Source organism: Haemaphysalis longicornis, unplaced genomic scaffold, assembly GCF_048455015.1.
Source record: "Haemaphysalis longicornis isolate Haplotype H1 unplaced genomic scaffold, Haemaphysalis longicornis Haplotype H1 scaffold_1, whole genome shotgun sequence".
In the NCBI taxonomy this organism is placed as follows: domain Eukaryota; kingdom Metazoa; phylum Arthropoda; class Arachnida; order Ixodida; family Ixodidae; genus Haemaphysalis; species Haemaphysalis longicornis.
In genome coordinates, this window is record NW_027526203.1 from 254,186,865 (window position 1) to 254,209,994 (window position 23,130).

At 48.4% G+C, this 23,130-nt stretch overlaps 1 protein-coding gene across 5 annotated transcripts in view; it reads left to right on the forward strand.

Moving 5' to 3' along the window:
- Positions 1–23,130, forward strand: part of LOC144144408 (lysosomal alpha-mannosidase-like) — a 225,508-nt gene that overhangs the window by 149,371 nt on the left and 53,007 nt on the right. The window lies entirely within an intron of this gene.

The following is a 23,130-nucleotide window of genomic DNA, read 5'->3' on the forward strand; positions in this document are numbered from 1 at the left end:
TCATTGCATGTTCTGATTATCGTGTATTAGTGTGGCTTAATATCCCGCACCCGAGCAGCATCGCACGTCCTGCGCTATAGCACGTAGAATATATAGACAGAATAGACAGAATATAATTTCGTTTTGCGTAGTGTTTTAGATTTCGAATATTAACGGGCCGCTTAATGTTAAGGTTTTTTGTGTGCCCCAGCCTGTAATAATGGTCCCGGAAAAAATGGTCCCGGAAAAATTGGTCCCGGAAAAAATGGTCCCAAAGCCAAGGTAGGAAAAAATGGTCCCGGAAAAAATGGTCCGGGAAAAATTAGTCCCTGAAAATATGGTCCCAAAGCCACGGTAGAGAGAGAGAGAGAGAGAGAGGGAGAGAGAGAGAGAGAGAGAGAGAGAGAGAGAGAGAGAGAGAGAGAGAGAGAGAGAGAGAAACATTTATTGTACTAATGAGCAGGATGTTCTTCGGGGGTGTATCATGATTACCCCGCGTGCAGAATCCCTGTCGCGAAAACCCCGCAACGTTAGCCCCGTGTCTCATTTGCCCCGCGTGCAGTATCGCCGCGTGCCATTTTCCCCGATGCTAGTTAACCCGACCCATTCTCCCGGGGCGATATTATGGCGCGTCATTTTCTTTTCACTGACTATAATTTTTTTTAATTAGAGTAAAGTAAGATTGGACGATCTTCTCAAGAAGAACATTGGGCCTGCCGCTTTCCCGAAGTAGCACTGGGGCGTTATTCCTTCTTCCCTTAGCTGCGTCAATTTAGATGAGGGTTCAAAGTACGATGGCGGTAAACGCTATCCCCCCCCCCCCCCCCCCCCCCCCTTCCCTCTCCGCTCGGGTCCAGGACATTTCGGTGCACGGACAGTTCGGTGTACGGACATTTGAGCGCATGCACGTTTCGGTACGCAAGCTTTCCCGGCAAACGAATTATCTGGTGCTTACTTGTTTTAAACAGTCATTCTATATTTCCGCGTAACTTGGGTTATTGAGCTCAATAATCTACTGCAGTGCTTGCACATTTACATTGATGCCATTTTTATTAGCGCCAGTTATTTGAATAAATTGAGCATTTCAATATTTCTGTTTGTATATTCTGTTCAGGAAACATTCATTCGGTAGCCAACTAATTAAATCCTTTCGCAGACCCTTTTATTTACTACAGCACTCTATAATGTAGACTCGCTCTTTTTATGCTGCATGCACATCAGCTAAGGAAATTAGTCGATGTTTACGATGTATTTTGCAAGTAATTTTCTCTAAATAAAAGGCACACTCCCACTATCGCAAGACAGCACCTTTACAAACATTATTGCTCCCAAAATGCAGAAAATGTGAAGTGTTTCATTCCGGCAGCACTGTGGCGCTAAAATAAACTTGCAAATACTGTTGTCGGCAGCTTTTTTTACGGAGTCTAGTGGTCCCAAAGCCAAGGTAGGAAGAGAGAAAGAGAGAGAGACAAACATTTATTGTACTAATGAGCAGGATGTTCTTAGGGCCTACACCCAGTGAGAGTCATCCTTATTCCAAGATGCCTTGGAGCTGGCTGGCCGTCCGGGCACGCTCCACCAGTCGGCACTGGTCCGAGAGATCGGAGCTGGTCAGCTGCTCCACCACTGGTCATAGGCTCATAGGTAGGGTTGAGATTTGGGGTTAGAGTGGGGCCAGTTGGCACGCTTATACCGCGTGGTATGCCAGCAGCAGGGCAGGAGTTACAGGTGGCAGAGTATTGGGTGGGGTACAAAGCGTAAGTGGGGTGTTATTGCGATACGAACTGGTTTGTAGGCGCCGGAAAGTGGTTTCTTTGTCTCGTGTTAATTGTGAATGGTCCCAGAAAAATCGGTCCCGATGCCAACGCAGGAAAATGCAGTCTTGTTCGAGTAATGCCAGCTAATGGAATAATGACCGTATGTTTTACCAAAATTCAGGTTGTGTTCTTTTCATTGCCTCTCTCACATTTATTTTCTAATTTGCTATTACACTAGCTTAACCGACAGATATTTACATTGATGACATCTCAACCACATACGGCATGCACAAATCTCAGCACATCTGTATGTTTCAAATTCGCACGTTGTGAGGCAAAGAAAAATTATGCTAGAAAAAGTTGATCGTGCACGACCTGGAACGGCGCGCCAGGACATGGCGCAAGCCGGGGAGCGTGAGCGCGAGATCGCGTGCGCATGAAAGAAAAACAGCTGTACGGGAGATGGGTTGCAGGAGGGCTCTAATGCAGGGTCACGCAGCGCGCGCCGGGAAAGTGAAAGACAGAGCCAAAGGAGGGTAGACCGGTGCCGCGCGACAGGTGAAGCGGAAGGTACCGAAAGGGAAAATAGGCTGCTCCTGGTGATGTTTAGTTAAAAGAACGAGCGTTGGAGGGGGGCCGCCCAGGGGCTTGTCAAATGTGGACGGGCGCGGCCGTAAATTTCTACATAAAATTCAAGACATATCAACAAAAAATACGATGCTTTCGCCTTCACATTTTCCTTTTTTCTCACGCTCTTTGTTGCTGTTTATTGCTTTTGAAAGTATTTTTTCTTTGTTCATGCTATGGCTTTCAAGATTGCATATCTTAAATTTATTTACATTACTACAACCATTCACGCCATACAACCTTTCACGCAACCTTCTTGGGCACAGTTTCTGATACATACTTTTATATGAATTTTTGGCAGCCTTGGGAAAGTCAGGGGGAAAGGTCAAGAAACACCAGGCAGTTATCTCTGAAAAAAAAAAAACAAGTACAATTTATTTACAGTATGAAGTTATTTACAGTTTGAAGTAATGTAGGAAATTACTTTATTATGCTCGGCACTTAAAAGCGAATGGTGTGGCTCACACCGCGCAGGAATTGTTCCATCGTTTTAGTTCCTTGTGTGTACCCGGCGCACAAAGCCTGCAGTCGGCGCTGCATCTGGACCTGAGATGACGCTGTGCGCTTCTTTGGTGGGGCTCCCACGGCCTCTTGTGCAATTTTCGCAGCTACTGATGACACCTCGCAGCGCAGAACTTCTATGGCCTTCCAGACACTTGGATGACTGTGTCCAACCAAACTACTAAATCGGCGGTTCCACGCCTCACAGTTGTTGTTTGTGCGGTGGCTGTCCTCCACTGTTGCTTCGTGAACGTTCCACTCATCACATGGAAATCTCGGAGGCAACCGCCGCAGATGGAGTCCTCCGTCAGGTCTTGTCAGGCGCCGAAAGCTCCCGCTGACGTAAGTGGAATCGAAGTACTCGGTGAGGTCACCGGCAACGCTTGGCATCAAAGCACGAAGAAGTTGCATGCCATCTTCAACATCATCCACCGGCAAGAACGCAAGTGCATTCAACATGCCGACAAAGGTACGGAACGAATCATCTTCCCTGTAGGAACTCACCAAGCCAAGCTCTTGAACCTTGCGCCACGTGCTTTGGCAGAGGTGAAAAAAGCATGCCTTCGTCTGCGTGTCCTCACTAAGTACTGTCTTTACGGCGTTCATTGCACCTTTTTCAAAATCGGTTATGACCACATCAGGTGCAGGGTGCAATCCCAGGGATGCACACTCCGAAATAATGGCAGTGAGGAGCTCCTCGTAAGCCTCTTGAGTCTTTCGTGTCATAAACGCGTACGCCACAGACACGGTTCCTTCCCCCAGAGGAACGAGGATTACGTACAGCTGCAGAAATCCTTTGGGGGCCTGATCAAAGTTCCCATCCATGAACCAGATGGCACTTTCGCTCAGCAGCCTAAGGCAAGGCACGGTTGCAAAAATTAACAATCTCGAGTCGCTGTCAGGTCCGTTGTCGTGGATAAGGAACTTTTCTGGAGCAATGCCCCCCGTCAAGGTCCATGGACCTACTATCTGAAGGTCGCGGAGGGAGCTTGGCGTTGGCGGGTGGGAAATGCACCGCTGCTGCCGAATCGCTCTCTTCATGCTGTCCTCACTCTTGAGCATCACCTTCTCCTCCGCAGTCAACTGCTGCGTTGCCTGGGACACGACTTTTGCAGGGTTTTCGCTGGAAATGAGAGCAGTTGTCTTCATACGTAAACGTGCTTTCGCAACGTTAATGGAAGAAGTACTAGGTGGGTGATCATGATCTGAGCTCATTGTGACGTCTTCTGTGCCTTCAACGGTGATCACTGACCCTTTGCAGCCTTTAGCACGCCTCACACACCGCCACCGGAACCCAGCTGCTACTTCCTTGTGCCGGGTATACATAAACCCTTCGAAGCATAGCTTGCGTTGGCCCTTGTTCGAAGTGATGACCTCCATCCTGAAACATAGAGCAGAACCAAATTTATAATAATTTGTTAGGCGAGTTTTTGTGTCTAGCGGGTAATTGAAAAGTGGCACCGTGTCTGCTTTCTACACCGCAAATGTATTCTATAGACGGTCATCATCTGCCGTCCCTGCCGCGTGACACCCTCTCATCTCTCTTGCTCCGATTCCTCATGCTCTTCCCTCTTTTTCCGTGGATGCCGCCAAATGGTCAGGGTAGGAATCGCGCAAAAACTGCGGGATTAGAAAAATTTGGCGAAGACAAGACTCTGGATTACGTGACCATGAACGCTAGGGTAGTGTACATGTAAATATGTACAAGTTGCATAGTTTTGATTTCGTCGGATCATAACTACAAAATTGTCTATTCTTTCTATTTCTATATTTTTTCTATTTCTCTTATTCTTTGTTATTTCAAATTCTTTTCGACCAATTCTCTTCATTTCGCTAGTATGTTACTCCCGCCAATTCCGCATTTTTGCGCGAAAGCAGGGCGTGACATGGCCCTAGCTTTAAGGGGTACTACGAAAAGAATGCTATACATATTTATAAAACATGCTTTAATGCCATCATTTAACGTAAGAACAATTCCTAATGAAGAAAGAAAAAACACAACGACAAAAAAGGTAGGTCAAGATGTATAGGGGTCGTTTTGCATGTGCGATTAGTTTAGTGAAGTGGCCAGTTACATAATGTAAATGACGTGATAATGAAAGCAAGAATACTACTATTTCGATAAAACGGACGCAGGTGGTTCGATAAGACGATATTCTTTAAAGGTATCCAGGAACCGGGCCGTGAAGACGGGTGCCCGTGAAGACAAAATGCAACTTAGCTTAAATTTAACATAGCTACCCTTTGGTAACTCATTCAGCTCCACTCCAATCCCAAAAGTAGTTTTCTATGCAAAAAAAAAAAAAAAAAAAAGAAACGCGAGGAATATAGAAAAGCTTTTAAACTTCACGCTACGTTTCAGCAGTGCCGGGAAAAGAGAACACTAAAAACAAGGTATCAGTTTTCATGTTACGTTACCAAAATGGGGTGACATAAACAGTTGGCTATATCTGAAAAAACAAAAATAAACTATGATTGAACAAACATAATAAAATATTTTTATAATATGAATCATATATCTTCCCAAAAAATATTCCCGAAAAATAATGAAAAATAAAGAATAAAATCTCCCCGAAAAATTTCTGAACTGAAGGACTGAAAGATGGATGAAAGGATCGTGAAAATAGGCCAACCCTGTAACACTGTGCATTTGTACAGAAATACATAAACGGCGGAGTCAACGCATTTAATTGATCTAGTAGTCTAAGTGAACGTCGTTTTTAAGACGAAAGAAAAGGGATCTTTAAAGCAGTAAAATTACCGGGGGTAGCTAGCTGCTTTTTAGGCAGTTTTGGCATAGCCAAATCTGATTAAAAACATAATGAAAACAAGCGGCGTAAGAATGCTGTGGATTAGTAGACACTTCTCTGAATTTATACATTTTTTTTTTCAGTTGCATTAAGATTGGTGTCATTTTTATCGGGACAAGGCAGTCTGATTCAAACTTGTGTTTTGCCTGCCTTTTTCTTTTGAATGTGACATTAACTTGCCATAGCTACACATGGCTTTGAGGCGCACCGCAGTGGACGGCTGCAACATAATTTAGGCGACGTCGTGCGTTTTGAAATATGCGACAAATGTCGTGCGCAGTCTCGCTTCACTTTCCGTGTTGAACAAAAATACAACCCCTTAATTAAGTAGGAATCCCAACTATGACCTCGAGTCAATGAGTGTCTAGACAAAGCAGCCAATCCGAAATTAGATACTTAGAGAAGGAGCCAAGTTTAGGTCATTTGTGATCGGCATTAGACAAAATTATGAATTCTCCTATAGTCCAGTAATGATTTTTCTAGGGTGTTATGGACGTTGTCGTCCTGACTAATCATTAACAGATGAAGTGAAAAAGGCCCTGAAGCCAACTATTCGTCTTTAAAATAATTGCGTAATCATATATTTTATCAACGTTCATATAAGTCTAAATACAGTTCAGAAAGCTTTGCGTAAAATCGGCATAAACGGAAAGAAATGGTAACGTAATTACTTACAGTTTGATAGCTGCTGATCCGAAGTAGAGCCTCGTTTCGATGGTCAAAAAGGGCAAAGGAAAACGCGCCGCAGCCGGCGCCTTCAAATAACCGCTACTAAGAATAATAGCACCAATTAAAGCAGATATTCACAAATAAAACGATTGTACGTAGTTGAGAGACTCCAAAGGCACGCGCGCAGAGCTTCAAAATAAAGGTTGCGAACGGTCAGGGATTCGCGACGACTGCTTTATTTATATTGTTCGTTCGGGGATTTTGTAAACCTCTACGGCCGTTGGAGGGCAGGGGGGGGGTGCACGTTGCAACGTCCGTGCACACGCAGTTTCGCCCCTGCTTTTAAATTACCCACTTTCGAAAGGACCGCACACGCTGCACCCTTTCCTCTTCTCCCGCAAAAGTCAGCTTCTTACAAGTTAGGGACAGGGGACCCCGCCCCTTCGTGGCGAATGGCCCTGCGATAGAAAAATAAGGTGAAGAAAGGGGTTTTTGGCTGGGGGGACTTGTTTTGGCGCCGCGCAAAAAAAAAAAAGCAATAAACAAGCTATACATTTTCTGGCTATTGTCGCGCAACAGTTATTTATTTTTTTTTTTTTGAAAGGCCACGGGGGAACGCGAGGGGACGGCCTGAGGGGGAACGCACCCGCTCGCGCCGTAGCAGAGTACGCGCAGTCAGTGACAAGCTGACGCCCGGGCACATTTGAAAATAGGGTGTCGCTGGTGTCGTTTCCCTTTCTCGTCCCTGTGTCTGTTGACTTGTCAGATCGGACCGATGTCTCAATAGATTTCGCTATGTGTCCATCATCATTTCAGTAACGGCAACCCCAGGCAACTTACAGCCCAAAGGCTCCCGAGTGCTTTTGCGCTTAAATTTCACTCAAGGGTTTATCACCCAAGAGAGCACGGCCTTCCGTCTGGACTGAAGCAAGGTCCCGAAGCGTCTCTTTGTGCATTGTCCATCTCCCCGCGGAGTCGGGGGCGGCGTCGGCGAAGGAAAGGGTGGTAGGCCCTTCCTCGGGGGACACTAATTGGCGCGCTATTGGGAGGCGCCGACACACTTTGGAGCACGAACACATTTCTTCCCCCCTTAGAACAGCGCCTGGTAGCGGTCAGGGGGGTGTCGCTGCCGTGTGGATTTGCGTAGGTCGACGGCCTGGGGGTGGGACGAACACGGGAGCTCGCCGTCTGCACATGTGGTTTTCGGCGTTGCAGCGGCGCTTTCCATAGTGAGATGCCAGGCCCTGTTGACAAGTGGTGACACACAACTTCCTTCAGAAGGCGCTGGTTTGCTTGAAGACGGCCTCAGCTGGCGGAGCTGGTTGAGGTGCCGCCGAGTTATCGTGCCGGAAATCTCGACGAGCCACGACCGCAGGCCAATCCGTTTTTTCACGGTCGCTGGGACCCATTCCGGCTTGTGTTGAAACTGGCGGGCGAGCACGCGTTCTCCCTTTTGTATCCACCGGCTGCGCGGTGGGTCGCGGGCATCCTGTGCCGCCTTTGAAGATGGCTCTGGTCCTACGGCCGTGAGAGGAGTTCTCATTTCCCGCGAAAACATTAGCCTTGCAGGGGCCTGCACTGTTGTGTGCTGCTTGAAAAGGAAGCGGGCAAAGCGTCGCTGTAATAACCCTGTCTCGTCCTTGCAAAATGCCCTCTTCAATTCGGCCACTTAGCGTTCGGCTTGGCCGTTTGTTGCTGGGTGGTACGGGGCGGATGTCACAGCTGTGACGCCGTTTTGTTTGTAGAACCGCCTGATCTCTGCCGACACAAATGCCGTGCCGTTGTCCGATACTATTTTTTGAGGTAGTCCGACCGTCGCAAACAACGCACGCAGGGCGTCGATGACTGCCGTGCTGCGTCGGCTCAATCACATCCTGCTGCTCGAGCTTGCGAAGGTCTTTGTCGTACGCCGACTGCATGGCAAAGGGTACTGGCCTGGCTTTGAGAAATTTGGGGCTGTCGTCCTGATGGAGCTCTAGGTTGATGAGAGGTCCGTTGTGACCGGGAATATCCTTAGCAAAGACCGTTTCGTACTTCTTTTGAGGTCGCTCCACCAAATCCTGTTGCTCGGGAATATTGTCCTCGGTAGCCTGGTTGAAACCTCCGATCGTTATCCCAAGAGCATCGAACCAATTTCGGTCCAAGTGGCTAGATCCGGCCCCTCGCACGATAAGTAGTGGTAGCTGGCAGGTTGTGCCGTTGAAGCAAACGTCTACGTTGGCACTTCCCAGTAGTGGCAAGGCCTGCCCCGACCACGTTCTCAGGTGCGTGTCGTCGTCGAGCAAGATGGGTGCATGCTGCCGCCAGGTCTGGTGGTACGTCTGTTCGCTAATGAGCATACATGCTGTTCCGGAATGTTAACAGAATGCCTGGGACAGCCCGTGCACCGAAATGTCCGCACAGAGACGTCCTGCACCGGAACGTCTGTGCACCGAAAAGTACGTGCACCGAAATATCCGCGCTCCGAAATATTCGCACCTAGATGTCCAGATCCAATTATAACGATTACACGTAGAATTTTTGCAAAACCAGCATTATTCTGGATGTGCAGGCCGTGATACACTTTGCCATTTCCCGTCATTTTTTATAGTTTTCTTATTTTACAGTTTTCAAAATTTCGTTCGACCAATTATATCCATTTACGCTGCTATAACAATTACATGTGAAACTTTCGCGAAATCTGCATTATTGTGGAAATGCTGCGCGGTATACCATTGGCCATTTTCCGTAATTTTGTAAAAAAATTCATTCTTGTTGTATCCACACCAAGTAAAAAGCAATCGGTTATTCGAAATTGTCTCCCGATTACTCAGACTAAAATTTTTAATCGATGCTCAGCACTGCCATCCATCCATCCATCCATCCATCCATTCATCCATCCATCGTCCATCCTTCAAACCGTCCGTCCGTCCGTCCATCCATACTATCTACCCAGTTTCTTTTGCTAGATATTAGCTTCCAGAGGCGTTCTCGTCTGGCCTATATATGAATAATAAAGTATCCCATCTCTTCCTGAATCCTTTAACTCAAATGCAAAGGGACAAAATCAAACTGCAACAAAGTTCAGATCGGACTAACTTGAAGGGAAACACTGCGACCAGAGCACGGGACCATTTTTTCCTAGATTGCCTCTGGGACCATTTTTTCCGGGACCATTTTTTCCGGGACCAATTTTTCCGGGACCATTTTTTCCGGGACCATTTTTTCCGTTTCCGGTGCGAAGGATGTCAACCGAGGTCACAGAGCAAACGAGCGCCGTGCGAGAGGGAAAGAGCGCTGCCAGACAACGTTAAGGGCGGTTGGGCATGCTAGCGCCGCAATGGGCAGAGTCAACACCAACTAGCCCAACTTTCAGCCTTAACTGAGATCAAGAAGTTTGCGGGGATAAATTGGTCGCAGATAGCACAAGACCGGGGTAATTGGAGATTGATTGGAGATGCCTTTGCCCTGCAGTGGGCGTAGATAGGCTGGTGATGACAACAAGACCTCACCGACGTCATATCCGTCACAGAAATGACATCGGCAGAAAACGTTCCACTGACGGGGCGGCGCTAGGTTTCGAGCCCACGATCACTCTGGCCGGAACGGGAGGTGGGAGACGCTCTGCCAACTGGGCTATGATTCACCCCTGTTTAGATCTACGAAAGCACCTTATAACTTTCCCTATACGCCTCGAGCTTCGCGCTCGCTCCGCCGCCTGCCACCGCTTCTCCGCGGCGTTGACGGGATTTGCGCTGCGTGGCTGCAGCGTGCAGTGTTTCGCAGTGCAGTGCAATGCAGTGCAGTGTTTTGCAGGGTCGTGCAGTGTTTTGGTTCTGTTTCGCTTCTTTTCGCCTTTCGGCGCCCTAAAAAAAACTTGTTATGGTGACGTCTATTGACAAAGACTACGTAGTAGGTCACAGCTGCGTCTTCGTAGAGTACGCGATCGCCTGCAAGAGCTACCCGGGGAGGCGGTTCTGCGCGCTTTGACGCCGCTCTTCCGGGCGTCGGCGACGGCAGCAGCATATCACCCATGTCACCTCCAAAACATCAGGCACAAATGAATTTTACTGTCGCCTCGTTTAGACCTGATACTGGCACAATGAGAGGTTGGCTTCATTTTGCAGCGTGGACAACGAACGCGGCTTCGTTTCGAATATATACGTCGCAGAAAAATGTGTTTCGGGGATGTGATTACCCAATCCCGGACAATAACTAATGCCTGTTATAAGAATATAAACCATGCTGCGAAAATGTTAAGTAAATTCCAAGCCCGTGCGTCGCTGAATATGTGCCCACACACGCCATATAGCAATAACCAAGGCAAGTTAATGAAAACACGGGAAGAAAAATGCTGTGCAAGTGCGGAATTAAGAAACATAATAGCTCTAACAGAAATTAAAGAAAAGACGTTCGTCGAGCCAGGTAGGGTTCACTAGACCAACTATACGCGAAATGCACTGCTTTTTCGCGAGACATGGGGGGGGGGGGGGACGCTGTGTACAAATGCGGAGCGGAATCAAGCAATGAACGGTTTAGTAATCACACACAAAAATCTCGCGTTCACTGTCGTTTTGTTTTTCTACTTCAAAGTAGAAGTATTTTTCGAAGTATACAGGGTAGGCTGTTCAACAATTAAGCGATGATGAAAGGTGTCGTTGGAAGAGTGTGGTATGTGATAAGGCCCTCTGATTTCAGTTTTTGCTTTATTCTGCAGGCTCCCTGTGCCATATGACGATATTTCGAAGAAGCATTTAGTCGCGGACGCGGATTATATTCTAAGCCCGTCTCCGCGCTGCTCTCAGGGGATATATGTAGCAGATGAATGTTTGCGGGCGCTCACCTCACGACAAGACGACTCTATCGTGTGCTGATCCCCGAGTATAATTATGGATTGTCCATCATACTTTTGTTGAATATTCCCGAAATTAATACAGACTGGCTTGTAAATGGTGGTGATCAATATCTGAGGTATAATATTGGCAAGCGTAACTGGCGCGCTGTCAGGTACCAGTGCTCCGCTGATTATGTAAGCACACAAAACCGATTTAAATCGTAGTGTATAGCCGTATGAACATCTGAGGAACCGGTGGTTACGGAGACATGGCTAGTAAATTCAGGTCAGTGTAACCACAATCGGCTCCATTATACGCCGGTTCCGCGACGCTGGCCTGTGGCACACATCTGGCGCTTATACAGACCGAATATACCCCACTAAGATCGCGTCAGAAACATTTACACTCTCGTAAACACACCCCATTTGCGAACCGTGACTGCTCCACATAAACATGGAATTCAAACGCCCACAAACGGTAAATCTCGGTCGTGAACGTGCCGCAAAAGCAGCGGCGATAGTGGGGAGCGGGACGTGGACTCCCGCGGCTGCTTTCGAAACGGGCCGATAGGGGGATTTCAGTGGCGCCCCTACAGGCCGCGCTCGAGGCGTATAAGAATCTCTATTCAGATGGTGCTGTCCTCTAGGAGAGGTGAAGCGAAGCGTGAAGCGTTGTGACGCTAATGAGTGCCGATTGTTGGCGCTGCTGCTGCGAGCCGCGACCTCTGCATCTCCTGTTCCACAAGCTGAGCTCTTCGCAACTCAATCGTCTGCCGTACATGCCGCGGAGCACGACCGAAGTGGTTTCACCTTTGCGACCCGCCAGCAGGCTTCGGTCTCCAAGCACACCCACAAGACATCTGCCGACCCGAAAATCATGCTCTTTTCGCAGCAGCGGACCGTAACTTCACCAAACGATTCGCTGGCAACCCGTTCGGTTTCGTTCGCACGGTTTGCGAGCGCCTGTGGTTTCAGTCGGATTTAAGCAATGCTCCGGCGCGTGTAATTTAGTGTCTAATGTTGATGCGTCTTACGGTGTCATGCCGATGAAATATAAATAGCGATGTGCAAGTTTACATCGATGCACAATAAACATTCAAGTGCCCTTGTGAAGGCACATTTCACTTTCGTGTTGTACCAATTCTTATGAAAGAGGGATCAATCACATTTTTTTAGTGTTCATCTCGCCGAAAGTACCCTTGACCTATGAGGCACGTCGTATGATGGTATTCCCGGGTTAATTTAGGCCGTCTGTGGTTCTTTAACGTCCATAAAGGTTCTCATGTTTTTCTTCTAACACAGCTGTAGCCTGCATCTCCGGGAGATTGATTGACTGTATGGCTTAACGCTCCGGCGCAACACAGGCGATGAGGCGCGCCATAGTGGAGGCCTCCGGATTAATTTTGACCACCTGCGGATCTTAAACGTGCGCCGAAATCTCTTACACACGGGCGTTATAGTTTTTTGCTTCCATCAGAAAAGCGGCCGCCGCGGCCGGGAATCGAACCTGCGACCTCGTGCTCAGCAGCGCAACGCCTCAGCTACTGAGCCACCGCGGCGGGTGCATCTCCTGGAGCCAAACGCGAAGCCCCGTGCGTACCGCAGTAGGCTGTAACTTCTACATGTTTGGACATAGTATTTTTTACGCCTCGGGATTTCCACGCACATCTTTTTTACGTCATAATAACGCGAGTGGAAAAAAAAAACAGAAAACCTCGTTATGGCGTTATTATGCACTTCTCAACACATGGCTTGAAGGATCGCATTCTTCTATAGGGCCAACATATGTTGAGCCAAAAGCAAAATTTCAAAGAAAGCACTGCGAAACACTGGAAAACAAATTATTATATCGACCGGACGCGCACTGACGTCCACTCTTTCTGTTATGTATTTTGAGCCGTTTGCTAAGAAATATTTGCCACCTCACCCGGCTCACATGAACGTCGTGCAAATAAAAAAAAATCAGAAATCGAGAACATCAAGTGAATTTAGTGAACGGTTGTATTGCGCATTGCTCGATGCTATCCTGGTCGAGGCATCAGTGCGCAGGTAGATCGGTCTCACGGACGCGTGAACAGCAAGCCGCGTAGCTATTATGACCACCGTTGACAAGACGCCCTACAGGCAGACAACGTGACGCCATGCTGTGTAAGACTGGCAGTCGCCGTCCCGTGCGTTCGAAAAAATTCAGGCTGTCAAAATTAATCCGAAACCCTCCACTACGGCGCGCCTCATCGCGTGCGTGGCGTCGGCGCGTTAAACCCTACAATCAATCAATCAATCAATCAATCAATCAATCAATCAATCAATCAATCAATCAATCAATCAATCAATCAATCAATCAATCAATCAATCAATCAATCAATCAATCAATCAATCAATCAATCAATCAATCAATCAATCAATCAATCAATCAATCAATCATACACAAGCGGCGATGGAGCAGTCACCAACGTGACGCGCGTGGGCGAGTGTCGGCGAATCGAATACCGCGGTGTTTGCCTTGCGCGCATTTTTTCTTCGGCGTTAATCCTTCGGGAACCATCGAATCAGACCTAAAACGTTGGTGATCAAAGAACATTACATTCCAGTGACGGCAGGCGATACACTCTTCCTAGCAAATCAGAGAGCCTGCGCGGTTTAAAAGGAAAGAGACGAAATGCGCGCTTCACTTCTGACTTTGATAAGACAGCCTGGCGCGGCCAGATGCTGGCAATAAAACACACAAATAAAAACAATCCAGATGGTATAGACCCCCCTCCCTCCCCCTACCCTTAAGAGTGCATCGATCTGATGTGAAAAATCAAATGGTAGTCGAAATATAAAATCTCCGCCATCTTGCGTATACTAGGGCTTGAGGCGAACTATGTGGACGACTTCGGGCCGCGTGGGTCGTCGAGATGGGTCGTAGTCACCGTCGGGGACAACCTCGTACATGACTTGGCCAACACATCCCTAAATTCTGTAGCGTCCGAAATGCCGTCGCAGGAGCTTCTCACTCAGTTCGCGTCCTAGATGCTCCGTTTACAACACTGCAATCATGCGAGTCACATTGCAAAAATCTAGCTGAACGTGAGATGTTGACTGTTCAGGGCGCGTTAATAATTTAATTCGCAACCTCACTTCCAATGACTGCCTTAAATAACAGACGCGGCAACGTTATTCATCAAACCTGCCTTCAGTGTCACTAAAATTTGACTTAACTTCAGCTGCATGTAAAAGACTCGTTTGAACTTTTGAATTTACATCTCTGCGCTGGTTAAATTCAGAGACTTGATATTGCCTTCGGAATGAAGAAAAAGAGAATATCGCAAACTTTTGTAAATACTGTGGGAGCAGTGAAATGCTGCTACCTGTTCGGCTTCCCACAAATGCAATTATGCGCCATGTCACCAATGAAAGCGGCTGATGAAACTGCTTGCGTCAACTGAATTCCCAAGATTGGGGCTTCTTGATTTTTCCCTATTTGTTTTGTTCAAAGCCATAGCCGGGAAAAGCTTGTTACAAACCACGGCATACAGTTTCCGTGGTTACTTCGGCCGTTCAGTGAATCCCTGTGGGTCGCCGCTTTTTTAGCGTTGTAATTAAAGCTTATCGCCGCTTTTCATTCCAAGACATTGAATACTAAGGAAGCGAAAAACAGCGTACCACTCTTGTCTACACGTTTCATGCGCGCATGAGGAGCGCAATAGACCAAAAGCGCGCCCACCGCATGCATTGAAGCAATGCCGTGCAATCTGTTGAAAAAGAAGAATACCTATAGTCACAATATTGCGGAAAACTTGCTCTTAAGAATACAGGAAATGCTCAGTAAAACATTCATTTACACAAAGACACTGATTTCTCCTTGAACTTAATGCTTACTAAATTGAATAATTTGAATCTTAAAAGCCGGCTCTACACCGTCCCTCATCACACTTTCGTCGGCACAGCTCTCGCAGCACCATCCTTAAATTCATGCGAGCCATATGTTTGGAAATCGTATTTTTTTCCCCGCAGAACATCCGTGCAATCACTCAAATAAACCCGTCCGCCCCTAATGAATGACGCTGTTAGTGCTTTCCGATTGAAGTTTAGGATAAAAGTGTGTTGTAACGTTTTCTTAATAAACGCAACTGTCACTTTCTCGTTTCGCAACGAGGTCAACGCGGCAACGCAAGTGAGAACGAACGTGTCAAAGTGAGAAATGCTTTCATTTCCCTCATACCATGCAATGTTCTTATTTTTATCGGGACAAACTCCCGTCGTTCTCGGTAGCCGCGTTCTCGCTAGATGTGACAAGTGGCGCATCGCATCGCATCGTATCAACGTTCTAGCGCATCGCATCCATGTAAACGGCGCTAATGCGCTAAGTCGGCTGTCGAAGTGCATGTAAATGTGAGCGCATCGCATTAGGAATTATGTGGACAACAACAGTAAGCCCTGCAAACGAAGCCCTGCATTTAAAAACATCTTTATCGGGTGTGAGACGCCAAAAACTGCGAGTCGAGAAAACAAAAACAAAAACAAAACGCGAAGCAGCCGCGCCGGAAGCATTGGAAACGCATACGCTTTGCCTTCGATGTGCGACACCGTATGGCGCCACCATCGCACCGGGGGTAAACGCTAGCGCATCGCGTTACTCATGATGGGCTAGGAAATGTGACGCGCTACTGCCGCATTCTGTCGCATTCATCTAAACGCGGCTGCTGACAAGCGGCAGCACGCTATGCCATTTCGCAACTGATGAGCGCGGTTATTTGATTGATTGATTGATTGATTGATTGATTGATTGATTGATTGATTGATTGATTGATTGATTGATTGATTGATTGATTGAGTGAGTGAGTGAGTGAGTGAGTGAGTGAGTGAGTGAGTGAGTGATCGTAGGGTTTAACGCGCCGAAGCAACGCAGGCGATAAAGCGCGCGGTAGTGGAGAGCTTTGGGTTAATTTTGACCACCTGGGATCCCTTATAGGAGCCTTGAAGACAAAACCCAAGTTTGGTTCATTCAAAAGATTGCCTTGTTAGAATCATACTGACACCACTTCTAACGTACTGTTCGCTCAAATAAGCTATATAATTTGGGAAAGGCTGTGTCTAGCGTTCCGTCCAGACGGAACGATATACAAGTGCTAAAGTTCCGTCCAGACGGAACGGAGCTCTGCAGGTTATCCTTCCGCCCAGACGGAATACAAATGGGAGCTTAGCGTTCCGTCCAGACGGAGCCGGCGTAAAATTTATACAGTTCCGTCCAGACGAAAGTAAAACCGGCTGATTAGGCGCCATGCTTATTCTTCAGATTTGGTGTAGAGGTTGCGCATCGGATAATGGCGCTCATTTGCCGGGTTTGATTCCCCCCGGAATGTAGTTCTGCTCTTCTTCTTCTTCTTTTTTTTTTTTTGCGTGGTTGTGCCAGCGTTTTGTAACAGCTAACTTCGTGCCCACTTTAAATTGACGCGGTGAGAGCAGTCGGTCTTGATTTTGCACTCAACCGGCCGCTCCGCTACCGCTCACTATTTACTAATTACGGTTATTCTGGCTAGTCAAGGAGGTCGTTCGGCTGGGTAAATATCAAGAAAGACTGGTCGCGCTGCTCGTTGTGAAACGGGCGTGGTCGAGCTTGGCGGTTCGTTTGACGGCCGATCATCTCATTGAGAGTGATTATAAATCAAATGTGACTCTGGCTAGTCAATGAGCGCAAGCGGTTTGACCGATTGGGTAAAAACTAACAAAGAGGACTAATACCTAGTTACACGGGCACACTTAACCACGGTTAAGCGAACCGCGGGTATACAAAACCGCAGTTTGCTGCGTCACACGACAAACGAAGCTGAGGTTACTCCGCTAACCGTGGTTAATGCACATTGAGCTTGGCCATTTCAGTTCGGTCACGCTAACCGCAGTTCCCGCAGCCGCAGTGCTCAAAATCGCACAAGTCAGTTGGGACGCAAGTTGCGGCGCATCAGCGGAGGTGAAAAAAAAAAAAAAAATCCCCTGGCGTTCGGAGGAGACGAAGGTTCCCAAATAGCGGGCGCCCCAAAGCTGCCCCCAAGAGGCGCTTACGTTCTTTGCATCCCTCTCGCAGTCAGCGCGACTGCCAGTCAACAGCGGCTCGTTTCCCGATCCACCCGATCAACTACGACAAAAGCCGTGCTAAATTTGTCAATTCCGCGCGTCGTTCACCAAAGCAGGCAATCATGGTGCGTTTTCAGCACTCGGAAACGATCGGCGCGTCGGCCGTGCCTTCAAACATGCCGGCGCGCCTGCCAGCACGGCACTGAAACCGGCTCGAACCGGCACAGACCACGGCAGCAAAAGAACTTCCACGTGCGAGAAAGTGGATGTTAGTGTGGTGAAAAATTGTGCTATGGATTGTAATTCGCAGTTGTAGAGATAGCGGCGGACCCGGTCAAATATCCACCGCGATGCTAAGCCTAAAGTTCCCAACACCGAGCAAACGCGAGGAAACCAAGCCGGCTGCGAGCTGTTGTGGAAGACCCTCTCCTAAATCTCGCCGCGCGCGAGTGCGTTGCGTTTGGGTCTGAAGCGACTGTTTTAACGATATTTCTTTTTCTCTACACTGCTTCCGTTTTATTTTTTATTGTGAAGTTAAAAGTGTGTTAATTTATTTTTGTTACGCTCACAACCAAGTGGCCGCGGTCACCACACTTAATTTCGCATGTAACAGCCAAAACCGCAGTTTGTGATAACCGCGGTTAAGGTTTAGTAACCACGGTTAGACTTAACTGAGGTTACTTCGGCCGAGTCTCCATACAAACTCCGTCGGAACTCCATGCCGCTACCTCGACCACGCTCGCTTCACAACAAGCAGCGAGAGTCGTCTTTCTTGATATTTACCCAGCCGAACGACCTCCTTGACTAGCCAGAATAACCGTAATTAGTAATCACCATTACGAACTACAGAGGATCGGAACTCTGGCTATGGATACGTCGGCCTCGGCTCTAGTGAGCGGTAGCGGAGCGGCCGGTTGAGTGCAAAATCAAGACCGACTGCTCTCACCGCGTCAATTTAAAGTGGGCACGAAGTTAGCTGTTACAAAACGCTGGCACAACCACGCAAAAAAAACAAAAAAAGAAGAGTAGAACTATAGAACCCGGTAAATGAGCGCCATTATCCGATGCGCAACCTCTACACCAAATCTGAAGAGTAAGCATGGCGCCTAATCAGCCGGTTTTGCTTTCGTCTGGACGGAATTGTACAAATTTTACGCCGGCTCCGTCTGGACGGAACGCTAAGCTCCCATTTGTATTCGGTCTGGACGGAAGGATAACCTGCAGAGCTAAGTTCCGTCTGGACGGAACTTTAGCACTTGTATATCGTTCCGTCTGGACGGAATGCTAGACACAGCCTTTGGGAAAAGGGGAATGGCCATGCGACCCACTAGCTCATTTCCCGCAACAGAACCTATGATTTCATATGATCCCAGCTGTGCGATTGGCTGAGGCCGGCAAAAGCAAACGAAAATTAGGCAGAACTTATAAGCTTGCCGAATTGCTATTTGCGCCTAAAGGCCCGTTCACACTTGCGACGAAGTGACGCGACGAAGCGACGAAGGCGAAAGCGATCGCCAACCTTGCTGTTCACACTTGCACGCGACTTCGAGCGACGGCGACGACGATTGTTTGCTTTTCTTGTTATTGTCTCGCGCTAGGAGTGAGACTTCACGGGAGTTTCGCCGCTTGTGGAGGCACAGCCATAGAGTTACAGTAGCCACTGTAATAGAAATAGAGTTAATCACAGCATCCGGGTGCTTTGGCAGGATATGACGTCAGGAAGTCTCGCCTCCTGCGTCCGCTTAAAAAGCGACGGCGCGCCTGAGGCGAAAAAAAAAATGGTCGAGACCGATCGCTCTCGTCGCGCAACGAAAGCGATGCCAGGGCGACGAAAGCGACAGAAATTTTCGTGGCTTTCGTCGCTTTCGCTCGCTTTCGTCGCAAGTGTGAACGGGCCTTAAATGTAATGCATATCCATTTTACAGCAGTAAGAATTGTGCGGGAAACAGCAAAAGTTACGAAAATGCACCTAAACATAGAAGTACCGATGAGCACTGCGGTTGGTACGGGGCGCACTATGCCTGTTTTAGCTGCACAGCAGTCCAGCGCTTCGGAGTTGTCTTACACGACGCTGGCCGATGGGCGTAAGCGACGTTGCCTTACGTGACCCTGTTTGTCAAGCATACCCCAGGTTTCACGGAGCGATTACTTTCTACCCTGACAAAAACACGCCAGGTATAAATACGGTCAAAAACAAAGCAACGGCGGAGGGCTGCGTATGCTAGCGCTATCTGGGAGGTTTGACGGCAGCAAGGCTGCAGAGCCGAATGGAGCCGGCCTGTTGAAGACGGTTAGATAAAAATTTTACAAACATTTTATAGTCAACATTGCAGAGAGAGATTCGCCAATAGCCCTCTACAGATCAGCTTGTTCATCCGCAGTTTTGGGTGTTAACACTGTGTGCCCTAAGTAAAAGGTTGGTGGCAAAACACCGTGATGGCATACGGCTATGAAGATGTCTAAGAGGACTGGAGCAAGGATATCAGAAAACGACTGGTAAAATTCCCCGCTCAGTCCATCCGGTACAGGGGTCTTGTTTGTCTTAAGCGAAGAGAGGGCAATCTTAACCTCTTCCAGTGGAATAGGGCCGGAAACCCCAGCACACTCATCATCCGAAAGCCTTGGAAGTGCACCGATGAGAGAATTAAAGCCAAGCTCTTGACCCCTCGACATTAGACCCACCCACCAAATCCTCGAGGTCGAGGATTTGGTGGGTCCTCGACCACCAGCCAGCGCTGCTGGCGTTGGAAATATGAGGTATATAATGTATAACCAGCTTACACTTTTACTTCGTTTTAGCATTTCAAGCAGCTTAGGTGACTATTCGTTGTATAGCGCTCGTGCAGGTAGCGTCCACTAAATTTCCACAATAGCTCATGTCTAGCAATTGCATCTGTCAGACGGAAAAGCGTTCGCAGATGCGTAGTCTTGCTGCTGCACCGCTGTGCTTGTTCACCCAGCGCAAAAAAGTGCTTTCTGCTCCCTAGTTTTACGCTGTACGGTAAAAGTTTCGGTTGATTTTATTTTCTTAGTACCTATATTGACTTCGCTGACTTCTCCCGCCTTCAAGTGGCCTTAGATTTTCCTACTAGCGTACCAGTGACCGAAGCGTTGCATGTGCGCTGGTGCAGCGCTTGTGTGGAGCGACCAGGCTTGGAGCTAGATACAGTGCACAAACTAACAAACTAAAGAAACCCACATTCTTCCATTCACAAACTTGCCGTGGCTTAGTTTCAACTGAGCGAACAAATTGCGACGACCCGTCGGCGGCCGGCGGACTAAAACGCTGGGCCGACTGACTCTGTCGGAAGGTCGGCGAGCCGTGCAATAGCGCAGTCAAGCCAATTCATCTCCTCCTGACGTCACACGAAAACGCCCCAGAAAATGGGCGAGGATGCAGAGAGGAGGACAGCATTTTCGAATTGATTTTTCTACTAAATAAATTCGCGTAAACGCACTCAGAGTAGTCGAAACATGGCCTGTGTATTCCCGCAATGTTTACAAATCACTTCAGTGTCCCTTTAACGTGCGCCGAAATCTCGCACACACGGGCGTTTTTGCTTTTCGCCTCCACCAGAAAAGCGGCCGCCGCGGCCGGGAATCCACCCCGCGTTTTCGTGCTCAGCCGCCTTAGCTACTGAGCCACCACGGCGGGTAGCGCAGTTTTTTACAGCACCTCGAACAAAAGTGGCGTAAGATGCATAATAGACTCCATATAATAACACGTAACGTTTTCGTTTTTGTACGCTTCCACCATCCTGTTTCATCAGTAAAACCCATCTCGGTCCAACACGATGTAAATATAAGAAGAAAAAATTGTAAAGGCCTTACCTCGCGCAATCTGGTATCTCCTGTGGAGACAAACTTGTCCCCTGGGATCCTGCGTATCCATATCGCTCGTCGCTTCGCATCTATCTTGCCAGAGGTCGCAAAAAATTCCTTTCCATACTCCTTTCTGTTGCTGCAGCCAACAGCACAGCACCCTGGCAGTCTGTTATCCTTTACATTGTGTTGTAGCACGCGATGTGATGATAAAAGTACGCATTTAAGCGATGATGCAATCCGATTGCCGCACGATCCCAGCTGCCGCTCATGGGGTGAACCGAACAGCTGGACCGAAAGTGGCCGCCACCGACCACGTGACCGAAACGGGCCAACGAATGGCGCGCATTCCCGCTGCGGCGAAGAGAAAAGGAAGGCGGTACTTTCCAAGTTCCAGTGATTTTACACAAAACCATTAGGTGAATGCGCAAAACTAGAGTACCTCTATATAGCTAGAGGTACTGTATACAGCTGGAGCTATATGTTCTCGCCGATTAGCGCTCCCTTCGATGGAAAACATAATATGTTGCCGCAAGAACGAGGGCGCTTCCACGCACACAATGGCGCTGTTTGGGTGTATATACAAATTCCTGCCTCCCCTGTGACCTTTTGCCCGTGCATAGACAAGCTTCACGTCGAAAGAAAGTTCCTCGACGTAAAGCGAAGTCTACAAAGTTTCCACATATTTAAATGAACAAAACTGCTTGAAAATAAATAACACGAGTCGAGCAGGCACATACGGTAGCAGTGGGGTTTACTTGTATACGTTGGGGTTTGCATAGCTAAGAAACAGGGCTACACTTAACCGTGAAGTCTCGTTGCTGGCCGGTATTATGGGTAGGGATCGGTAGAATCGGCATTGATTGGTACGACCGCTACATTTCATGCGAGCAGTCGCAGGCCCCACTGCGAGCGAAGCGAAGCGGGTTTTAAACTTAGCCCCACCTGACGGAGCGCGCCTTCCCTACACGGCAATTTTTTCGCACGCCGATGGGCAGGCCGCTATCTATAAAGACGGTCGTGGTATTGTACCCCAATATATTTTCCTTTCTATCATCTGTGAACTTCTATCCAAATCAGCACGGTTGTCGTAAAAATTTATCTTGTGACCCCCAGCTTGCTCTTTTTCTGCCCGATCTGCATACCTATCTGGACAAAAACGTTCTCGTTGATGCCCTGTTCTTGGGACTTCGAGATGGCTTTTGATAAAGCACCTCAAGCCCGACTTTTACTCTAATTGATTGATTGTGGGGTTTAACGCGCCGACGCAACGCAGGCGATGAGGTGCGCCGTAGTGGAGGGCTCCGGATTAATTTTGACCACCTGGGGGTCTTTAACGTGCGCCGAAATCTCGTACACACGGGCGTTTTTGCCTTTCGCCTCCATCAGAAAAGCGACCGCCGCGGCCGGGGATCGAGCCCGCGACCTCGTAAGTAATTTTAGGGACCTTACGACCTCGTGCTCAGCAGCGCAACGCCTTAGCCACTGAGCCACCGCGGCGGGTCCGACTTTTACTCTAACTTTTCCGTTTAAACCTACACCCGGATGTTCTTCATTGGATATAAATTTTTTAGATGCGACGCTGAGAGGAGCATCTCTTGCCGGCGGCCCTGTCCTTCCTGCGTCGTTGTCGTCCGCGTCCGCACAGCTGCGTCTCTCCTCCGCTCGCCTCCTCTGCTCTCTCCGATAGCGCCGATAGCGAACACTCTCTCCCAACAACTGCGGGCGGCGGTGCGCGCGGCGAAAGCGCGCTGTGCGCATATGCAGCGCCCTCTCTCTCCGCCGTCTCCTCTGCTTCGGGCGCGCTGCGCATATAAGCGGAGTGCCGCGCTCCGGCTGGTCTCTCAGTCGACGGTCGTCCGCGCTACGCTTGCTCTCTCTCTCTCTCTCTCTCTCTCTCTCTCTCTCTCTCTCTCTCTCTCTCTCTCTCTCTCTCTCTCTCTCTCGCATTACCCGACGATTGCTCACGCAATTCGAGTAATCGACCCAACGGAAACGCACAATGGAACCCCTTTCAGCGTCGCATCACACCAGGGTTCCCGCGAGGGGAGGTGGGCGTAATTTTTTTAACACACTGCAAGCAGTTTGTTCATGT